General features: G+C 45.5%; 1 protein-coding gene across 5 annotated transcripts in view; it reads left to right on the forward strand.

Annotated features, from left to right (window-relative positions):
- The first annotated feature begins 545 nt into the window (after nt 1-545).
- Nucleotides 546-20,470, forward strand: part of Col14a1 (collagen type XIV alpha 1 chain) — a 252,858-nt gene continuing 232,933 nt past the window's right edge. For 4 of the 5 annotated variants that reach the window (XM_004661366.2, XM_045144602.1, XM_045144600.1 and 1 more), the window contains exon 1: nt 751-957. The gene's annotated coding sequence lies outside the window, so the exon portion shown is untranslated. Of the gene's footprint in view, nt 564-750; nt 958-20,470 lie in introns of those variants that run through there. The other variant, XM_045144601.1, reaches the window with a different exon arrangement.

The raw sequence follows: 20,470 nt of genomic DNA on the forward strand, positions 1-20,470 counted from the left end.
CACTCCCTCCCGGTATTTCCCCACAAAACAGGGTCTTGCTAAAGTGTCCCTTTCTGCGTGGCGCGTGGGTTCATTAGCGTGGGGAAAACGGGACAGACGACAGTTACAAGAGGGTGTCCGGATAGGCGAGGAGCGCGCGGGTCCGGGTGGGAAGGCAGAACCTCTTCACGGGTACGGTGCCCGTCTCCGAATCCGCGCGTGGGCAGCCTGCTCCGGGCACGTCCCAACCACACGGCCGGACTGATTTCGTCTTGGACCACCAGCAAAAAATAACATAAAATAAATTTTAAAAAGGTCCATTTAACGCCCCTCGTTGACTTTCTCACTGACAGCCTTGGCCTTGTTCTGAGAAGGGAGGGAGGGCAGACCCAGCAGACGCAGACTTGGGGTGGCCAGGCTCGTTTCCCCCCCCCCCCCCCCTTTGGGGATGGATGGAGAAGCTTGCAAACAAGAGGTCTACAGACCTCCCCGAGAGAAGCTCCCGGGTCTGATTGAGGATCTGGGGACAGGCGACATCCTCCACCCTGGTACCTGGCTGCGGGTGCACCCGGGGCGGCCGCCAGGTCTGGAGGGTGGGTGGGGGGAGACGTGGGCGGGCTCCTCTGCAACCCAAGCAGGGCAGGGCGGGGAGGCAGTGGAGGAGGAGGAGAGCAAGTAAGGGTCTGCCTCCCCCACCCCCGCGGCCACCAACCGCTTTATAATTGGCTCCGGGCAGCCGGTCCCTTTCCCTCTTATCGGAAGCGCGGCGCGCGCGCAGCGGGAGGGTAGGGCAGGAGAGCCCCAGGCGGCTGGAGAGGGGCCGGGAAGGGGACTCGAGACAGAGAAGCTGATTCAAAAGAAAACAGACAAGAAGTGTTCTTGGGGGGTGTTGAGCCAGGCTAGTGGGCCTCTAAAGGACCAGATCCCCCCAGGCGCCAAGAGGTTCCCCAACCCGGGCTGGAACCTCGCTGTGCACAGGTCAGTCGGTCTTTCAACTACGTTTATTTGTGGGGAAGGCAAGCATCTTGCGGAGGGCGAGCCACCTGCAGACAGTACCAACCGAGAATTGTGCACGCGTCCGGAAGAAACCGGACTTGACCCCCAGCGTTTCCACTTGGAAGATGTTTAGTGAAGGCGACATTGTGTTGGGAAAGAGGCTTAGCGATTTGTCTTAAAGAAGCGTGTGTGCGCTGAGAACACGTTGCGTTGATTCTACTGGGGAGTGGGTGGCTGGGGAGGTCAGACCTAGGCGAATTGGGGGGACGAAAGTCACCCGGTCATCAGTGGTACTGCCACAGGTTTTGGTAGCTGAGGACCTGGGAGCCCAGGTATCACAGGGAGCCGCCTACCAGAGCGCTTAGACGCAGGATGGAGATGCTGAGACGCACGGCTGCGCCCTGCCCTGGATGGACGCACCAGGCACTTAGCGTTAGTTGGGCAAATTGGAGGTTGCTGCTAAGATGTTGGGGGAATCCATTCTTCACTAGTTTTCCTTTCTTTCTGCTGGGCCACTCTGCTTTCAGTCTCCTTGCATGCAGCTGGGGGCTTAAGAGTCGTCCCCAGAAGCTAAATGTTGGCACGCAGGGCTCCCAGACAGAGCACGGTTCGGGTCCAGTCAAGAGGACCTACCTACCTGGGCCACGGAGTGGGTTGGCTGAGGGCCTGGAGGCAACCTGCAGACGTGGGTGCGGAGTTCTTAGAAACCACTCCCCGTGTGTGAGAGGCTTGGGGTTGCTTGAGCTTGCCCTGAATCAATGAGCAGCTCCAAAGGAGTTTGCGTGCAGCTCTCAGGATATTCACCACCCCTACCCCCGCCTAGGAAAACGGGTTCTCAGTGAGGAGCCTCGCTGGGTGGGTGGGGGGCGCATTTCTTCTCTCCTGGATGGGGAGGGAGCAGGACGATATGGAAGGGAGGCTGCGGCGGTTCTGTGGTCAGCAGAAATAAAAGCTTGTGCCTTGCTTGCTGGAGGTCTTGGGAGTTCGTTTCTATGGAAGTCCAGGAGGGTAGGTCTTCCTTGTAAAATGTGATTAAGAGCCTAGGTTGAATCCAGCAAGCAGGCTCAGGCTGGTCCAGTGAGGAGAATGGATGGTCTATTGCTGACAAGGGAGTCCAGGCCTGTGGGCAGAGAGCTCATGGCTGTATTTGGAATGGGTGAGTGGGTGGGTGGGTGGGTGGGTGGGTGGATGGATGGATGGATGGATGGAGCTTAGATTTGTGGTTGTTCACCGGAGTAATGAAGGTGGATTTTCTCTGCACCTGGACCCAATGGTTTGATTTTGTTAGATAAAGCTCAAGACAGTGTGTGTGTGTTTCTTTTCTATTCTTGTTTATTTTTTGAAATGGTGTCTTGCTACAGTCCAGGCTGGCCTTCAACTCATGGCAATCCTCCTGCCTCAGTCTCTCCAGTGCTGGAATTACAGGTGTACAATACCACACCTGGCTCTTTTTAATTTTTTTTTTTTCTCCTAGGTAAGATCTAGAGCTCTAGCCCAGAATGACCTGGAATTAGTTTCAGGGTCGCCTCAAAGTCACAGCAATCCTCCTACCTCAGCCTCCCTCAGTGCTGGGATTAAAGATGTGCGTCACCACACCCGGTTAAAAAAGAACTTTTGAGTGTCATATAGCCCATGCTGGCCTTGAGCTGGATAGACATAGCCCAGGATGACCTTGAATTTCTGAACCTCCCTAATGCTGAGCTCACAGATTAAAGCTGCCGACATGTGGGGCTGCAGACAGAACCCAGGGCTTCGTGTATGGTGGGCAGCCACTCTATTAACGGAGCTATATCCCCAGTCCTCTTGTTTTTTTAAACTGTTATTTATTTATTTATTTATTTGAGAGATACAGAGACAGAGACAAATAAGAAGAGAGACCAATAATATGAATCGGCATGCCAAGGCCTCCTGCCACTGCAAAAGAACTTTAGACACATGCACCACTTTGTGCATCTGGCTTTACGTGGGTGCTGGAGAATTGAACCCGAGGCTATTAGGCTTTGCAAACAAGTGTCTTTAACTGCTGAGCCATCTCTCCAGTCCCTCTTGATTGCTTTTTATTTTAAATTTTTTTTTTGGTTCTTTATTTATTGGAGAGTGAGAGAGAGAGAGAGAGAGAGAGAGGGAGGGAGAGAGAGAGAGAGGGAGAGAACAGGCGCTCCAGGGCTTCCAGCCACTGCAAACAAACTCCAGATGCCTGTGCCCCCTTGTGCATCTGGCTAATGTGGGTGCTAGGGAATCGAGCCTCGAACCGGTGTCCTTAGGCTTCACAGGCAAGTGCTTAACCGCTAAGCCACCTCTCCAGCCCTTGATTACTTTTTAAAAATATTTTTGGCTTATTTTTTAAATTTATTTGAGAGCAACAGACAGAGAAAGAAAGAGACAGAGAAAGAGAGAGAGAGAATGGGTGCACCAGGGCCTCCAGCCACTGCGAATGAACTCCAGACACGTGCGCCCCCTTGTGCATCTGGCTAACGTGGGTCCTGGGGGATGGAGCCTTGAACCAAGGTCCTTAGGCTTCATAGGCAAGTGCTTAACCACTAAGCCATCTCTCCAGCCCTTGATTGTTTTCAAACAGTTTTTTTGAGTAATTAACCCACACAACATGTGATTTATACATTTAAAAAGATTTTTAGTACGTTCAGAGTTGTGCAACCATCATCATATTTTAAGGACATCTTTAGCACCCCCAAATGAAATCTATGCCTGTTTACAGTACCCCCCCCCAGCTCTTTCCAATCTTCACTTATCTATGGATCTCAAATAAATAGAAGTACGCAATATATGGCCCATTGTGACTGGTTCTTTTACCTCAACCTGGATGTAGAGTGTATCTTTTCAGTCTCTCAGTAAAACACTTCCTCCTTTTGCATGAGGGGACATGAGCCAGGATAGACCTGAACCTCCACTGTAGCCCTGACCTCCTGCAGGCCCTTTTGAAGAGACACACTAGTGAGACCTCTAAGTAATTAATGCTCTGGGCAGGATTCCTTGGAACCTGTCAGTATTCCTGGAGCAGTTCCGGATGGGCCCCAGGCTTCAGGATCTTTGGGAGGAGCTCTTTGGCCCCAAGCCCGTGGCTAACAGTCCAACTGAAGATTTCAGAGAAGTCTTGGGACCTTAATGCTTCTCGGAGTCAGCCAGGGCTAGCCTTCAGAGCAGACGGAGGAGCAGACTATAGTGACAGAGGAGCACTCTGGAAAGTCCCCAGACTACTACAGAGAGCCTGTGGAGTGTGCCCTTTTTGGATCTTTCTCCCCAGTGTCTCCTAGTAAAACACAAAGACCTTTTGCCTGCTTTTAGCTCAAGGTCTCTGCAAAGACGTGACACATTTGCAGTCACTTTATCCATATTCAGCCAAGTGGCTGCTGTTTTCCTGGCCCAGGGAGCAGAGCCCAGGCTTTCTTTGAAGGACCTGGGCCTCCCTGAATGGCTACAGGCTGTTCTGCTTGAACACCACGGAGCTAAAGCTTTGGGGTTGTGGCAGTTTGTTGACAACAGAGAGGGATTCCCCCAGGGGCACCGGCGATGGCCAGGGAAGGGTAGAGAAAGTTGAAAGGGAAGTGGCAAAACCAAACTTTCTTCTTGGAATATAAGCCCCAGATAGTGCTGGATGTCAAGGAGACAATCATTCTTTTTCATAAGTGAATCAAAAGAGGCTGCGGGGCTGGAGAGATGGCTTAGCGGTTAAGCGCTTGCCTGTGAAGCCTAAGGACCCCGGTTCGAGGCTTGGTTCCCCAGGTCCCACATTAGCCAGATGCACAAGGGGGCGCACGCGTCTGGAGTTCGTTTGCAGAGGCTGGAAGCCCTGGCGCGCCCATTCTCTCTCTCTCCCTCTATCTGTCTTTCTCTCTGTGTCTGTCGCTCTCAAATAAATAAATAATAAAAAAAATTAAAAAAAAAAAGAGGCTGCGATCCAATCGCTGTCCTATGCACGCTGTTTAGAGTGTGCCGGCTTCTTGTTGCCATGGGGGTGATATGCGGGTGTAGGAGGTGTTCCTCAGCCCTCTATCAGTCCCTAAAACAAAATACGTCACATAAAGAGAAAAGGTTTCCTCGGGTTCACGGTGCTGAAGGATTAGCCCATGGGCACCTGGCCACGGCGCTTCGGGCCTCGGGCAATGGAGCACATCAAGTTGAAGGACACAGCGGAACTAGATCACTAACCGGAGCCAGGAAGGAAAGCGAGAGAAGGAAGAAGGGACTCTGGTCACCAGGTCGCCACCCTGTCCTTGGAAGAGGGCGGGTCTCCCAGTGATGCAAAGACCTCTTAGATCTTGCTACCACTTCCCAGTGCTGCCAAGCTGAGGAACAAGACTTGTGATTGTGAGTCAATCACCAGTAAAGGTATCGCCACATTGTTTGAGTATTTACTCCGTTGTCTTTAAGAAACACGCTTGTCTTCCAACTACTAGGGGGGAAAGTATTGCTTCTTGTTTAGTGATCAAATCACTGAGCTTCAAGCAAAGACAGTATCTTGCTTGGAATCACAAACGGAGCAGGTGACAGAGGTATGATTAAGAAAGAAAGACTCATGGAAGCCAGGCGTGGGGGCACACGCCTTTAATCCCAGCACTCGGGAGGCAGAGGTGGGAGGATCACCGTGAGTTCGAGGCCATCCTGAGACTCCATAGTGAATTCCAGACACTTTCTCTGATGGGAGAGAGGGTGGGGACCCTGGCTGTGTCTGGGCTGTAGGGTAGGAGCTGAGGCCCTGTGCTCTGGCAGCTGAAGCAGTGGGAGGAAGGCAGGAGTAGGGGAAATCTAAGCGTGTTGCTCCTATGCCCAGGTCTGTGTGCCTGTCTTGCCTTTACACTGTATTTGCTAGTGCATGTGCACGTGTGGTGTGCTTGTGTGTGTAGACATATGAGCCTGTGTGTGCAACTGCATGCATGTATACCTGTGAGAGGTGTGGGCAGAGGTCACCTTGAGGGTATTCCTCAATTGCCTCTTTATTGAGACGGCATCTCTCACTGCACCTAAAGCTCACTGGCTCAGCTAGCTAGCCAGCAAGCCCTAGGAATCTTGTGTCTCTCCAGCGCTGGGCTCACAGGCCTGTAGACCGCCATGCCTGGCATCTTACATGCATGCTAGGGTTCTAAACTCGGGCCCTTAGTGAGAATTTCACCCACTTCACCATGTCCCCTGCCTTTGTAAATGTTCCTTGACTTGGGGTTTCTCATCTAGAACATGGGAATAATGGAAGATACCTTATAGGGCTGGGTAAAGTCCAGCGACTGTCATAGACACAGGGTGACCAAGACAGCTTCTCCTTTCTCTTGCTGCTGCTTCTTTCCACTTCAAGAGAGTTCTGATTTTCTTTCCTCTGCCCCAATATTTTGTGGGGATTCTGAAGAAAGGTTCAGTGAGAACTGAGTGTTTATGTCAAGGTTGAGAGCTTAGAGACCCAATTTCCTCAAGGGAAAAAGAGAAAAAAAAAAAAAAAAAAAACAAACAATAGACTTTCCTTCCTTCCCCTTCCTCCCTCCCTCCCTTTTTCTTTCCCTCCTTCACTGTCTGCTTGCCTTTTGAATACAATCTCTCTCTTTAAACCCAGGCTGGCTTGAAGCTCCCTGTGTAACTCAGGCTTGCCTCAAACCCATAGCAGTGTTCCTATCTCAGTCTCCCCATTCCTGGCTCCAAATCAGTGGTCATTTTGCACCTTTCTGCCCATTAGAATGTCTTAGACATGTTTCTAGGGACCATTAGGAGACTCTTTGTTGGATAAAGATCTACTCCCAGACAGCTTTCTGTCCCTCTCTCTTCTGGAGGGTTTTGCTAGATTCCCCCCGCCCCATTCCAGCCTCCTGGAGTCATGCACTGGCAGCTAAACATTGAAAGTGCAGCCGTGCATAATACACTTCAGGAACTTGAAACACAGATGACAGTTCGGCGTTAGGTGTTGAGAGTGTGGAAAAGAAAGCTCGTACTAGGGGAAGCAAGCCGCTGACCCCTCACTTGGAGGATTAGGGAAGTCTTCTTGCAAGAGACATGCCAAAGCTGTGATATGCAGGTACTACTGAGTACAGCTAGAGATTTCAGCCAAAAAAAAAATCTCCCCCTTTCTTTGCTAAAGGAGCCCTGTCAGAACTGAAAAGCAGCAAGAGAGGAGAAGAAAGCCAGATGATGGACATTCCTGAGGGCAGCAGCTGTCACTCTCATTTGCTGCACTTCTGGAATGAGCCCTGGTTTCTGTCACACGAAATTTACAGCATCTCCTTTCAGACTGGAGGGAGCGCTACATTTCTGAAGTTAATTCACGTCAAGTCCTGTAAAACTGGGCAACTCACAGGGCTGCTTTAAAAAAAATAGTTTTTGCATGTGTTTAATAATCGAGACATGATGTCTGTGGTGTCCCCATGTGTGCGTGTAGATGTGACACCCCGTGTGTCAGAGGAGAACATCGGGTGCTTCTTTCTGTTCCACATCCACTTGCTTCCTTGAGACAGAGTCTCTTTCAATGATTTTGGAGTCTTGGTAGTTTTGAGAACCCTAGCCAATTCTGCTGTCTTTGCTCTCCACAGGACTGAGCTTATAAAGCCGTGTGGTTACTATTTACATGGGTTCTGGGGAATCGATCTGAGCAATCTCAGGGCTCCCTCAGGCCCTCATGCGTGCCCAGGAAGTGTCCTTAACCCCTGAGCTATCTGTCCCGCCCCTGATAGGATCTTCCAGTGAATTAGAAAAAGGTGACCCCTCAGGACAGGCCTGTGCTATTGGGAGAAGAAAACAGTGTTTCTTTGTCTGCATAAACTTTGTACTGAGGCAGACAGGTGGCAAGTGTGTTCAAGACCCTGTCACACTGTTTATGCCTTCACCCTGACCTTCGCAGTCAGTAGTTATCGATTACCTATTAGGTGTGCTGAATTTGTTATGGGTTCATTCATTTATCAAGGGGTATTCTAGCGCCCACTAGCCAGAAGGTTAAAAGCATTCTTGAGGCCACAACATTGGCTGGAGTGTCGCAGTAGAGTGAGGGACACACGGGTGCACCATCTGATCGAGGCCTGGTGGATACCAGAGGTGCTGGTGCCCACAATGGTGACCTGTCCCAACAAGATCCAGTTACCCCAGGATGTAAATGAAATAGGGTGCCAAGCACACTGTCAGTTCAGCTGAGATCTGTTTTTTTATGGCAAAGCTTCCTGATAAAGGTGTCAGGCAAGTCTTTGAGCTGCGTTTTGCAATGAGTATGATCTCACTGCATCAGCAGCAAAGGGTCCATCGACTGGCTGTTTAAGTAGTACTGCTTCAAGCAACACTAGTCCACATATGTCTGGGGGTGGGGTTGGGTAGGGGGAGTTTGGGGGATGATGGGGTGATGTTCACTCCTCTGTGCTTTTTTTCTCTTTCCTTTTAGGAGAAAAAAAAAAAATCTCACATAGCTTGGACTGGCCTCAAACTCATGTACTTACCTCCCTCCTTCCCTCCCTCCCTTCCTTCCTTCCTTCTTTTCTTCCTGTTTTCTCTTTTTTGGTTTTCTGAGGTAGAGTTTCGCTCTAGCCCAGGGTGACCTGGAATTTATTATGTATTCTCAGGATAGCCTTGAACTCAAGAGCAATCCTTCTACCTCTGCCTCCCAAGTGGAGTGCTGGATTAAAGGCGTGCCCCACCATGCCGGGCCCTTCCCTTCCCCTCAGTTTCTGCCTCCTTCTTTCCCTTTCTCTCTCCCTCTTTCTTTTTTTTTTTTTCTCCCTCTTTCTTTGATGTAGCTGAGACTAGCTTTGAACATGGGATTCTCCTGCCTCCACCTTACAAAAGCTGGGATTACAGGTCTGTACCCCAGTATTTCACTTTTACAGTCATTATACTATATTTGTTTTTCTCATTCAGCTTCTCTTTTTCTATCCTTTGCTTTCTCTGCCTTTTCATCTCCTTTTCAAAAAGTTCTCTTCCCCCTTCAGGATCACTTTCTTTCTTTCCTTCCTTCCTCCTTCCCTCTCTTTCTTTCTTTTCTTCCTTCTCTGTCTTTCATCTCTTTTCCCTCCTTTCCCCTTCCTTCCTTCCCTTCCCCTTTTCTTTCCCTCCCTCCCTCCCTCCTTTTCTTCCTTCCTTCCTCCCCCTTTCTGCCTCCTTTCCCCCTTCTCTTTCTTTCTTTCTTTCCTTTTTTTTTTTTTTTTTTTTTTTTTGGTTTTTTGAGGTAGGGTCTCACCGTAGCCCAGGCTGACCTGGAATTCACTATGGAGTCTCAGGGTGGCCTCGAACTCATGGCAATCCTCCCACCTCTGCCTCCCGAGTGTTGGGATTAAAGGCGTGAGCCACCACGCCCAGCTTCTTTCCTTTTTTTAAATAAATCAAAACAAGTTTTATTATATATGTAAACAATTCTTTTGACATAGAATGATCATTCCTGTTAATTTGTGTCATAGTCACTTTGAATACCATTAGCAGCTTCTAACATTTTTTTCTGTTTCTTCAAATCTAAGTTTAAAATTTTTTTTTATTTTTTCCTTTTCACAATTTTATTAACATTTTCCATGATTATAAAAAATATCCCATGGTAATACCCTTCCTTCCCCCCCACACTTTCCCCTTTGAAATTCCATTCTCCATCATATTACCTCCCCATCTCAATCATTGTAGTTACATATATGCAATACCAACCCCCTCTTTCTTTCTTTCTTTCTTTCTTTCTTTCTTTCTTTCTTTTTTTTGTTTTCTTTTTCTTATTTTTTTAAAATTTTTATTTATTTATTTGAGAGGGACAGACACAGAGAGAAAGACAGATAGAGAGAGGATGGGCGCGTCAGGGCTTCCAGCCTCTGCAAACGAACTCCAGACGCGCGCGCCCCCTTGTGCATCTGGCTAACGTGGGACCTGGGGAACCGAGCCTCGAACCGGGGTCCTTAGGCTTCACAGGCAAGCGCTTAACTGCTAAACCATCTCTCCAGCCCTCTTTTTCTTATTTTTTTATGAGACACAGTCTTATGTATTCCAGACTGGTCTCAAATTGTAGCTCACTATGTAGCTAAGAGTGACCTTGGATTTGTGATCCTCCTGCCTCTGCCCACAGTGCTGAGATGATAGGTGTGTGCCACCCTACCTGATTTATGCCATTCTAGGGATTGACCCAGCGTTTTGTATATGCTTGGAAAGCACTCCACCAACTGAGCTACATTCCCTGCCCATCTTTTTCTTTTTTGATTTCCTTTCTTAAACCAAAATTATCCTGAATTTGACTTATTTTTTTTCCTTTTCAAAAGTAAAATGAAAAGAGCTGAAACATTCATGATGTTCTGAAAAATCTCAAACAATTACAGTTAGAGGAAGTGAAAATGGTAATTAAAATGACTACATGCCAATTAATTAGAAACCTGGATGGGACAAAACACTTTTTGGGGGGGACAAAACACTTTTAAATGAAGTACAAATGATCAAAATTGGTACTAGATTAAGCAGATATTATAAGTAAAAAACAGGCTCAAACAAATTGAAAATTGTTAAAAAGTGGTTCACCCCAAAGTGTCAGCCCCCATAGGCTTGCAATAGCATCTTTCCAATCTAAAATGAAAAGCAAAACAATGATACTTGTGTTGTTGAGACTGATCCATTGCGCTGCATTCAGAATGAAGAAACACTTCCAAGCTGTTTTAATAGAGCCAGAAAAATAAAACTAACATAAACCTTGACACAGCGTAATAAAAGAAATGAAGCTGTATGGCTGGAGAGATGGTTTCATGGTTAAGACACTCACCTGCAAAGCCAAAGGACCCAGGTTCGATTCCCCAGGACCCATGTAAGCCAGATGCAGAAAGAGGCTCATGTGTCTCGAGTTTGTTTGCAGTGGCTGGAGGCCTTGGTGCACCCATCCTCCCCCATTCCTGCTTCCTTCTCTCTCCCTCTCCCAAATACATAAAGTGGCACATGCATCTGGAGTTTGTTTGCAGCGGCTAGAGGCCCTGGCATGCCCATTCTCTCTCTTTCTCCATCCCTCTTTCTCTCTCTGTACTGCCTTGCAAATAAATAAATAAAAATATTTGGGGCTGGAGAGATGGCTTAGCAGTTAAGGCACTTGCCTGCAAAGCCAAAGGACCCAGGTTCTATTCCCCAGGACCCATATAAGACAGATGCACAAGGTGGTGCATGCGTCTGGAGTTCATTTGCAGCAGTTAAAGGCCCAGGTGTGCCCATTCTCTCTCTCTAGAATAAATAAAATTAAAAATTAAAAAAAATGAAGGTGTAGGTGAATCTCTGTAGTGTTCATGTGACTCTTCGTATGAATGCAATGTCTGCAATGAGAACTGTACTATCACAGAAGAATAATCCATGACAATCAAATTTGGATTTATATTCCATATGCAAATTCAGTACCGGAGATTGATTAGAATAAATCCTCACATTGAAATGCTAAAGGAAAAACATCCATGGGTTCCTCTTTATAGCTACCACAACAGCACTTAACGTATTCCACGTTGTAAAACCTACACAGGTGGCTATTTACATAATGTGATAAACTTACTTCTACATAGGTTTGTTTGCTTTCTGTCAAGAAATCTGTTGGCTAGCCATTCATCATCTAAACCAGCTATGCTAAAGAAACATTTCTTCTTATTTATTTATTTATTCTGGTTTTGTGAGGTAGGGTCTCACTCTAGCCCAGGCTGTCCTGGAATTCACCATGTAGTCTCAGGCTAGCCTCGAACTCACCATGATCCTCCTACCTCTGCCTCCTGAGTTCTGAGATTAAAGATGTGCGCCACCACACACGGCTTAAAGTATTTTATTTATTTATTTATTTGAGAGAGAGAGAGAGGAAGAAGCAGAAAGGATGAGAGAATGGACATGCCAGGGCTTTCAGCCACTGCAAACGAACTCCAGACACATTCGCATGTAGTACCCTAGTACCCTGGCTTATGTGGGTCCTGGGGAATCGAACCTGGGTCCTTAGGCTTCTCAGGCAAACGCCTTAACCGCTAAGACATTTTCCTAGCCCTAAAGAAACATTTCTAGTAAAAAAAAAAATAATAATAATGAGTAAGAATGTCCACTATCAATATTCTAGTACTCATTGTCAAAGAAGAAAATTTGGAATGATAGGAAAATTTTCATCTGCAGAAGAATATGAAGCTGTCTGTTCATGAACTCTTAAACTTTGAAAAATGTTAAAGTGCTTTAAACCCTAAGAATCCGGGGGTGAAGAGACAGCTCAGTGGTTGAGGACATTCGCTTGGGTTCACTTTTCCCCAGGCAGCCACAGGAAGCCAGACAGGCATTTGTTTGCAGTGGCAGGAGACCCGGACTCACACCACCCGCCACATGTGAGCTAAATAAACGAATTAAAAACAATAACCTCAGTAAAGTTGTCTTGTCAATTTCAGCAACAGCTTGTTTGAAAACTGGGTTCAGAAAAAGCCACGAGCCCGTAGTGAGTTGAAGTACTGGCTCTGCAAGCCTGAGGGCCCGAGCTTGATCCCCGGCACCCGGGGCAAAGCCCAGCGTGGCCTCACACTGTCCTGTGTGGAGAAAGCGATCAGCTCAGGTTCAGTGAGAGCCTTTGCCCAAGGACACGGCGCCGGCCAGCGGAAGAGGACGGTACCTCATGTCCCCCTCTGGCAAATTTGCTCACGGGACAGTAACACATTAGTACATGCATTGCACATACTCACATCATACCACACACGTATGAAGTATCCACTTCGTTATTAGTCAGACTTTGCCTTCCTGGGACTGGATGTCTGACATAAACAGCTTGTGGGGAGAAAAGATTTCTTTTTGCTCACAGTTTCAGAAGCTTCAGCCCATCATGGTGGGAAGGACATGGAGGAGCAGGGCAGTTTATCTTATAGTGGCCATGAAGCAGAGGAAAGAGAATTCAGGAAAAGGACAGGACAAGATGTTTTCTGCAAGGGCACACCCCCAGACCTACTTCCTCCAAGGAGACTCCACCCTTTTCTTTTATTTGCAAAGAGAGAGAGAGAGAGTGAGAGAGGGGGGTGAAGGGAGAATGAGAATGAGAGAATGGGTACGCCAGGGTGTTGCAGTCCAGTTCGCATTGCTGGTAGAAATCACCCAACGAAGAGCAGCTTCTGGGAAAAAGAGGTTTATTTGGCTTACAGGCTTGAGGGGAAGCTCCATGACGGCAGGGGAAAATGATGGCATGAGCAGAGGGTGGACATCACCCCCTGGCCAACATGAGGTGGACCACAGCAACAGGAGGGTGTGCCAAACACTGGCAAGGGGACACTGGCTATAACACCCATCAGCCCGCCCCCAACAACACACTCCCTCCAGGAGGCATTAATTCCCAAATCTCTATCAGCTGGGAACCTAGCATTCAGAACACCTGTTTATGGGGACACCTGAATCAAACCAGCACACAGGGCCTCCAGCCACTACTAATGAGCTCCAGACACATGCGCCACTGTGCATCTGGCTTATGTGAGTACTGGGCACTGGAACCTTGTTATTGTGCTTTGCAAAGAAGTACTGTAACCACTGAGCAACCTCTCCAGCGCTCCCCCTCTTACTTTCCACACAATACCATCATATTCTGAATCCATCAGGGGACGAATCAGGATCAGAGCTGGGAGAGGATCCAATCACTTTCCAAAAGCCTATCAGCTAGCAACCACACCCATGTACATGAGCCTGTGAGGGACATTTCATACTTCGACCGTAACAATATTCAAATGGGAAATGAAAATGAGTTGGATAAGCAGAAAAATATATATTCATCTTGATGGGAAGGTGAAATATTGTTAAAAAATAGAGTCAACCTATTTAAATTGACCTAATTTAACATCACCTCAATTTAGAAGTTTTTGGTAACTAGACAATAACGGTTAGAAAATTTAAAAGGAGATATCAAACATGAAATTTGACATTTGGTATTAGGTCAACAAATGATAAGAGGCAGCATTTCGGGCTGGAGAGATGGCTTAGCGGTTAAGTGCTTGCCTGTGAAGCCTAAGGACCCCGGTTCGAGGCTCAGTTCCCCAGATCCCACGTTAGCCAGATGCACAAGGGGGTGCACGCGTCTGGAGTTCGTTTGCAGAGGCTGGAAGCCCTGGCGCCCCCATTCTCTCTCTCTCCCTCTATCTGTCTTTCTCTCTGTGTCTGTCGCTCTCAAATAAAAAAAAAAAAAAACTTAAAAAAAACCTTAAAAACAAAAAGAGGCAGCATTTCTAACTTGTGAGCAAAAGATACGTTATTTGGAGACTATTATGGAATTATCGAATGGACATTAAGGAAAAATTCTATACCCTTTCTATTCACATAATATATTATAGATGATTAAGGATTTAAATGTAAAGAAGTGAAAACACTATAGTCTCACTTGTTTCCTGCTGTCATTTTAGAATGGGTGTGATGGTTTGATTTAGGTGTCCCCATAAACTTGTGTTCTGAATGCTGGGTCCCTGGCTTGTGGCAATTTGGAAACTGGAGCCTGCTGGAGGTGGTGTGTTGTCCGGGGCAGGCTTATGAGCATTATAGCCAGCTTCTGCTTGCCAGTGTTTGGCACTCTCTCCTGCTGCTGTGGTCCACCTGATGTTAGCCAGGAGGTGATGGCCACCCTCTGCTCATGCCACGGTTTCCCCGGCCATCACGGAGCTTCCCCTGGAGTCTGTGAGCCAAGCCTTTCTTCCAAGCAGCTGCATTTGGTTGGGCGCTTTCTGCCAGCAACGAGAAGCTGACCGCAATGGTGGGATTGGTTTTTGTCTGTTGATGTGTGTCCTCCAGCTTTTCTGAATTTATTTGTTAGGTCTAATAGCTTATTTTTTTTTTTGTTAGCTTTTTTTTCTTTGTATTTTTCATGTAAACGATCATGTTAAATGTGAATGAAAGTTTGCTAGGACTTCTAGAACAATAGTGGATAGAAATGGTAATAGCTAACATACTCATTCTTACTCTTTTTACGTTTTTAAACAAATTTTTAGTTTTTGATTTGTTTTTGAGGTAGGGTCTCACCCAGGCTGACCTGGCCCTCACTCTGGTTCCAGGCTGACCTTGAACTCACAGTGGTCCTCCTATCTCTGCCTCTGGAGTGCTGGGATTAAAAGTGTATACCACCATGCCCATCTATGCTCCTCTTATTCTTGGTTTTAGGAGAATATCATTCAACATTTCACCATTAAGTATGATTATTAGCTGTGGGTTTCTCCTAGATACCCTTCATCATACTTAAGAAGTCCCTTCTGCTCTTCGTTGGATATATTTGCTTTTTGAGATAGGGTCTCTCTCAGTAGTCCAGGATATCCTAGACTAGAAGTCACTGTGTATCTCACAATGGTTTCACACTTGTGGCAATCCTCCTGTCTCAGCTTCTGGAGGGCGGGGACTGTAGGCATGAACTGCCATGTCTGGCTGATGAATTTCTTTTTTTTTAATTTTTAATTTTTTTATTTCTTTGCAAGCAGAGAGAAATAGAGAGAAGATAGACAGATAGAGAGAATGGGCATGCCAGGGCCTCTAGCCCCTGCAAACAGTCTCCAGACACATGTGCTCCTTGTGCATCAGGCTTATGTGGGTCCTGGAGAATTGAACCTGGGTCCTTTGCCTTCGCAGGCAAATGCCTTAACTGCTGAGCTATTTCTCCAGCCTGTGATGCGTTTCTTTTTATTTGTCAGTTATCATTCTACTTTCTCAAATGCTTTTTTCTGTATGTACGGAGATGGTGGTTTTATGTCTACTAATATGAAAAGTGTTAATAATTTTAAAGTATGAAAATCCTCTTACATCCTTGGAAGGAACACCAAATAATTCTTTCTGCATATTGCTGAAGTTATTTGGTAATTTGTATAGACTTTATATTTATGTTCATGAGGTATATTGTGTAATTTTTATTTTTTTGTAATGACATCTAGTTTGTTTTAATTTTTTTTGTTTTGTTTTATCTTTATTTATTTATTTGAGAGTGAGAGCAAGAGAGAAGGAGAGAGAGGAAGAGAGAGGGAATGGGCGTGCCAGGACTTCTAGCCACTGCAAACAAACTCCAGATGCATGAGCCCCCTCGTGTACCTGGCTAATGTGGGTCCCGGGGAATAGAGCCTCAAATTGGGGTCCTTAGGCTTCATAGGCAAGCACTTAACCGCTAAGCCCTCTCTCCGGTCCTGACATCTAGTTTTTTTAAAAATAATTTTAATTATGTATTCATTCTATTTTAGAGAGCTAAAGAGAAAAAGGCAAAGAGCAAGAGAGAATGGTTGCACTGCCCATGAATTCCAGATGTATGCACCACCATGTGTATCTGGCTTACATGTGTATCTGGTTTACATGGGTACTGAGGAATTGAATCTGAGTCCTTAGGCTTCACAGGTAAGCTCCTGAACTGTTAAACCATCTCTCTAGCTCAACACCTAGTTTTAATGAAAAGTCACATTAGCTATTTATCTTTGTTTTCTGAAAGAGTTTTATGAGATTGTTCTAATAATTTCCATAAGTGTTTCATGGAACTTACTAATGAAGCTAATCTGGGAATGTAATTTTCTTGATGCAAACACTTTTAATAAATTTCAATTGACATAGGAATATTTGAATTTTATATTTCTTCATATGTCTCTTTTAGCAAGTTGAATATTTCAAAAGGTTTTCCAACTATTAAAATTGTTCAATAATTGGCATAAATCTGTTTGCATTTTTCTTTCTTTAAAATCTTTTTTTAGTTTGTGAAATAACTAGCATTAATGTCACTTCTTTTCATTATTCATTGCGTTTTCTAAGCATATTTTCCTTGATCATACTTTCTAAGTTTTTTTTTTAGTTTCAGTAATATTTCAAAGAAGTAACATTCAGTTTTGTTAATTTTTACTGTCAGTTCTATATTCCTCAATTTTCTTTTTGTTTTTTAGAGTTAGGGTCTCACTCTAGCCCAGGCTGACCTGAAATTCACTATGTAATCTCAGGGTGGCCTCGAACTCACCACAATCGTCCTACCACTGCCTCCTGAGTACTGGGATTAAAGGCATGCCTCACCTCGCTCAGCTAATAATTTTTGTTATTATCTTTATTGATCTTCCTTCAAATTAACTTGGACTTAGTTTTATATTCTCTGCCTCTTCCTCATTCTGTGTTTTGAGACAGGGTCTCACTCTGTAGCAATAGCTGTCCTTGGACTTCCATGCAGATCAGGCAGGCCTTGAACTTGTGGCAATTCTCTTTCCTCTGCCTTCTGAGTACTACTGTGCCTGGCTTCTTTAGGTAGAAGAGTAGATAATTGATTTAATCTTCATTCTTTTTCTTTTTTTTTTTTGAGGGAGGGTCTCACACTAGCCCAGGCTGACCTGGAATTCATTATGTAGTCTCAGGGTGGCCTTGAACTCACAGTGATCCTCCTACCTCTGCCTCCCCAGTGCTGGGATTAAAGGTGTGCGCCACCACATCCGGCTAGATCTTCATTCTTTTTGGGTGTGTGTATGTTGTATATGAACATGTGTGTGAGTGTGGGCATGTGTGTGCCACCTCATCTGAAGCAGAGTCTCTTACTGTTCATTGCTGTGTTCACCAGGCTACGTGGCCTGTGAGCTTCCTGGAGTGACGCATTAAGCTTGCTTATTTGTTTATTGCTTATTGTTAAATCTTCAAAACTGTGTGACTTTAATGATTAATTTTTAAAAAATGGTCAGGGGGCTGGAGAAATGGCTTAGTGGTTAAGTGCTTGCCTGTGAAGTCTAAGGACCCCGGTTCAAGGCTGGATTCCCCAGGACCCACGTAAGCCAGATGCATAAGGGGGCACACACATCTGGAGTTCGTTTGCAATGGCTGGAGGCCCTGGCGAGCCCATTCTCTCTCTCTCTCTCTGCCTTTCTCACTCTGTCATTCTCAAATAAATAAATAAAATAAACAAAATATTTTTTAAAAATGGTCAGGCATGATAATGATGGACTTGGGCAGGTGATATAGGAGTTTCATGTATTCAAGACAGGCCTGGGTTATAAATAGTGAGACTCTGTTTAAAAAAAAAAAAAAAAAGAGGCATCTGGGCATGGTGGCACATGCCTTTAATCCCAGCATCTGGGAGGCAGAGGTAGGAGGATCGCCGTGAGTTTGAGGCCGTCCTGAGACTATATAGTGAATTCCAGGTTAGCCTGAGCTACAGTGAGACCCTATCTTGAAAAACCAAAAAGAAAAAAACAAAAGGAGGCAGATATATATTTAAAAGCTAGAGTTGAGGAAACATCTTAGTACCACCAAACTTCTAATAAAACAAAGCAAATCATTGTTAGACTGAGTTTGGGTTATTTCAAACCCTCCATTCCTAGAAGCTGCACAAAGGAATCCCAGTTTCTCTTCCCCGTGGAAACTCCTCCACTCTATGAAGACATTTCTTGTGTGTTTCCAAGTCTTTGAACATGCTCAGATATCCCCGTTCCTTCACACCTTCTTTCTATGAACTTGTCCACTATAAATGCTAAGACTTTTCTTAAGCCTGTGAATTGCTTTGAGCCAGGTCTCCTACGACTTCAGAAAATTGAGCATTTTAAACCTGGAGAGTGATAAAAATGGATTGGAATGTATTTTCAACCATCTAAAATACTCCACCCACCCATGTGAATAATGGTTGCTTCTATAATTACCTGGATCTTTTTTTTTTTTTTTTTTTTTTTGCTTATAAACATTCCTGCCAAGTTAGTCCCACAACCTTAATATGGGTGGAGGAGATAAAAGATCTTTTGTTCTTCTGGTTTCTTCTTTAGCATTTAGCTGAGTAGTAAAATTTTGAGTTTAGCCTGTGCTGATGTGCTACCACTTGGAACATGCTGTTTGTGTTTATTCCCTTTGCTCACTCCCGTGTCTTTGTCCCCACCGCCCTGGTCCCTGTTCTTCTAGTATCTTTCCCCTTTTGATTTCATGTCACATATATTCTTTTTAAACATATTTAAATGTTATTAATATTTAAATATTTATTTATTTATTTGAAAGGAGATAGAAATAAGGAGATAGGGAAAGAGAGCGAATTGGCATGCCAAAGTCTCTAGTCCCTGCAAACAGACTCCAGACGCATGTGCCACTTTGTGCATCCGGTTTTACGTGGGTCCTGGGGAATCAAACTCATGTTGTTAGACCTTGTAAGCAGGCGCCTTAACAGCTGAGCCATCCTTCTGGCCCTCAAACTACATATATTCTGTTGCTCTTTTTTCTTTTTTTAAAAAAATATTTTATTTTTATTTATTTATTTGAGAGAGATACAGAAATAGGCAGGTAGAGAGAGAGAGAGAGAGAGAGAGAGAGAGAGAGAGAGAGAATGAGAATGGGTGCCCCAGGGCCTCCAGCCATTGAAAACAAACTCCAGATTCATGCCCCCCCCTTGTGCATCTGGTTTACGTGGGTCCTGGGGAGTTGAACCTGGGTCCATTGGCTTTGCAGACAAGTGCCTTAACTGGTGAGCCATCTCTCCAGCCCCATCTTTTTTCTTTTTTTTTAAAATGCCAAGAGGGCTGTAGTCATCAGAAGCCTTCAGCAGGGCTGGAGAAGCTGCTTCCACTGTGACCAACTCCTGTGCTTTTTTAAAAAAATTTTATTTGGTTCTTTTTTATTTATTTATTTGAGAGCGACAGACATAGACAGAAAGACAGATAGAGGGAGGGAGAGAGAGAGAATGGGTGTGCCAGGGCTTCCAGCCACTGCAAACGAACTCCAGACGCGTGTGCCCCCTTGTGCATCTGGCTAACGTGGGGCCTGGGGAACCGAGCCTCGAACCGGGGTCCTTAGGCTTCACAGGCGAGCGCTTAACCGCTAAGCCATCTCTCCAGCCCCCCATCCTTTTTCTTTTTTAACCCTTTCCCCCTTCACTCAAGACCTGTTTTCCCTTCTCATGGTTCCCTTCACAGTTTTTTTTTTAAATTTTTTAAAAATTTAGTTATTTATTTATTTGAGAGAGGGACAGAGGCAGATACACACAGAGGGAGAAAGAGGGATGGAGAGAGAGAGAGAGAGAGAGAGAGAGGGAGAATGGGCATGCCAGCGCCACCAGCCATTGCAAACTCCAGACTCATGCACCACCTTGTGCATCTGGCTTACATGGGAATCTAACTGAGGTCCTTTGGCTTTGTAGGCAAACACATTAACCACTAAGCCATCTCTCCAGCTCCCCCCATTTGTAGTTTTATACCCTGCATGTTCCCCCCTCACACATAGACACCTGTAGAAAAAATACAATCTAGGCTCAACATGAGAGGAATCTTGCAGTATTTGTCTGAATGTGGAATACATTGCTTGCCATATCGTTTCCAGTTCCCTCCATTTCCCTGCAAATGTCGTGAATTTATTTTCTCTGCATCACAGTCATCATAAAGACAGGTATTATCCTGTGTATCTTACTGGTAAAGGAAGAGTCATAGCTAAAGCCAAAGCAAATGACCTCCAGAACTTTCTTTCTTAGGTGCGGTTTTCCATTCACATCCCTGTTCTGTAAAGACTTCCCATTTGGCGTCATATTTACTTCATTTCCTTTGCAATGTGATTGCAAATCGTGATTGCTTGTGATTTCGCCGTTAAATGAAACTGCGTGCATACTCCCTAAGGGGAACGCGTGGTATAGGAAGGGTGCTACCTTCTT

The sequence above is a fragment of the Jaculus jaculus genome, chromosome 2 (assembly GCF_020740685.1).
Source record: "Jaculus jaculus isolate mJacJac1 chromosome 2, mJacJac1.mat.Y.cur, whole genome shotgun sequence".
NCBI classification, from domain to species: domain Eukaryota; kingdom Metazoa; phylum Chordata; class Mammalia; order Rodentia; family Dipodidae; genus Jaculus; species Jaculus jaculus.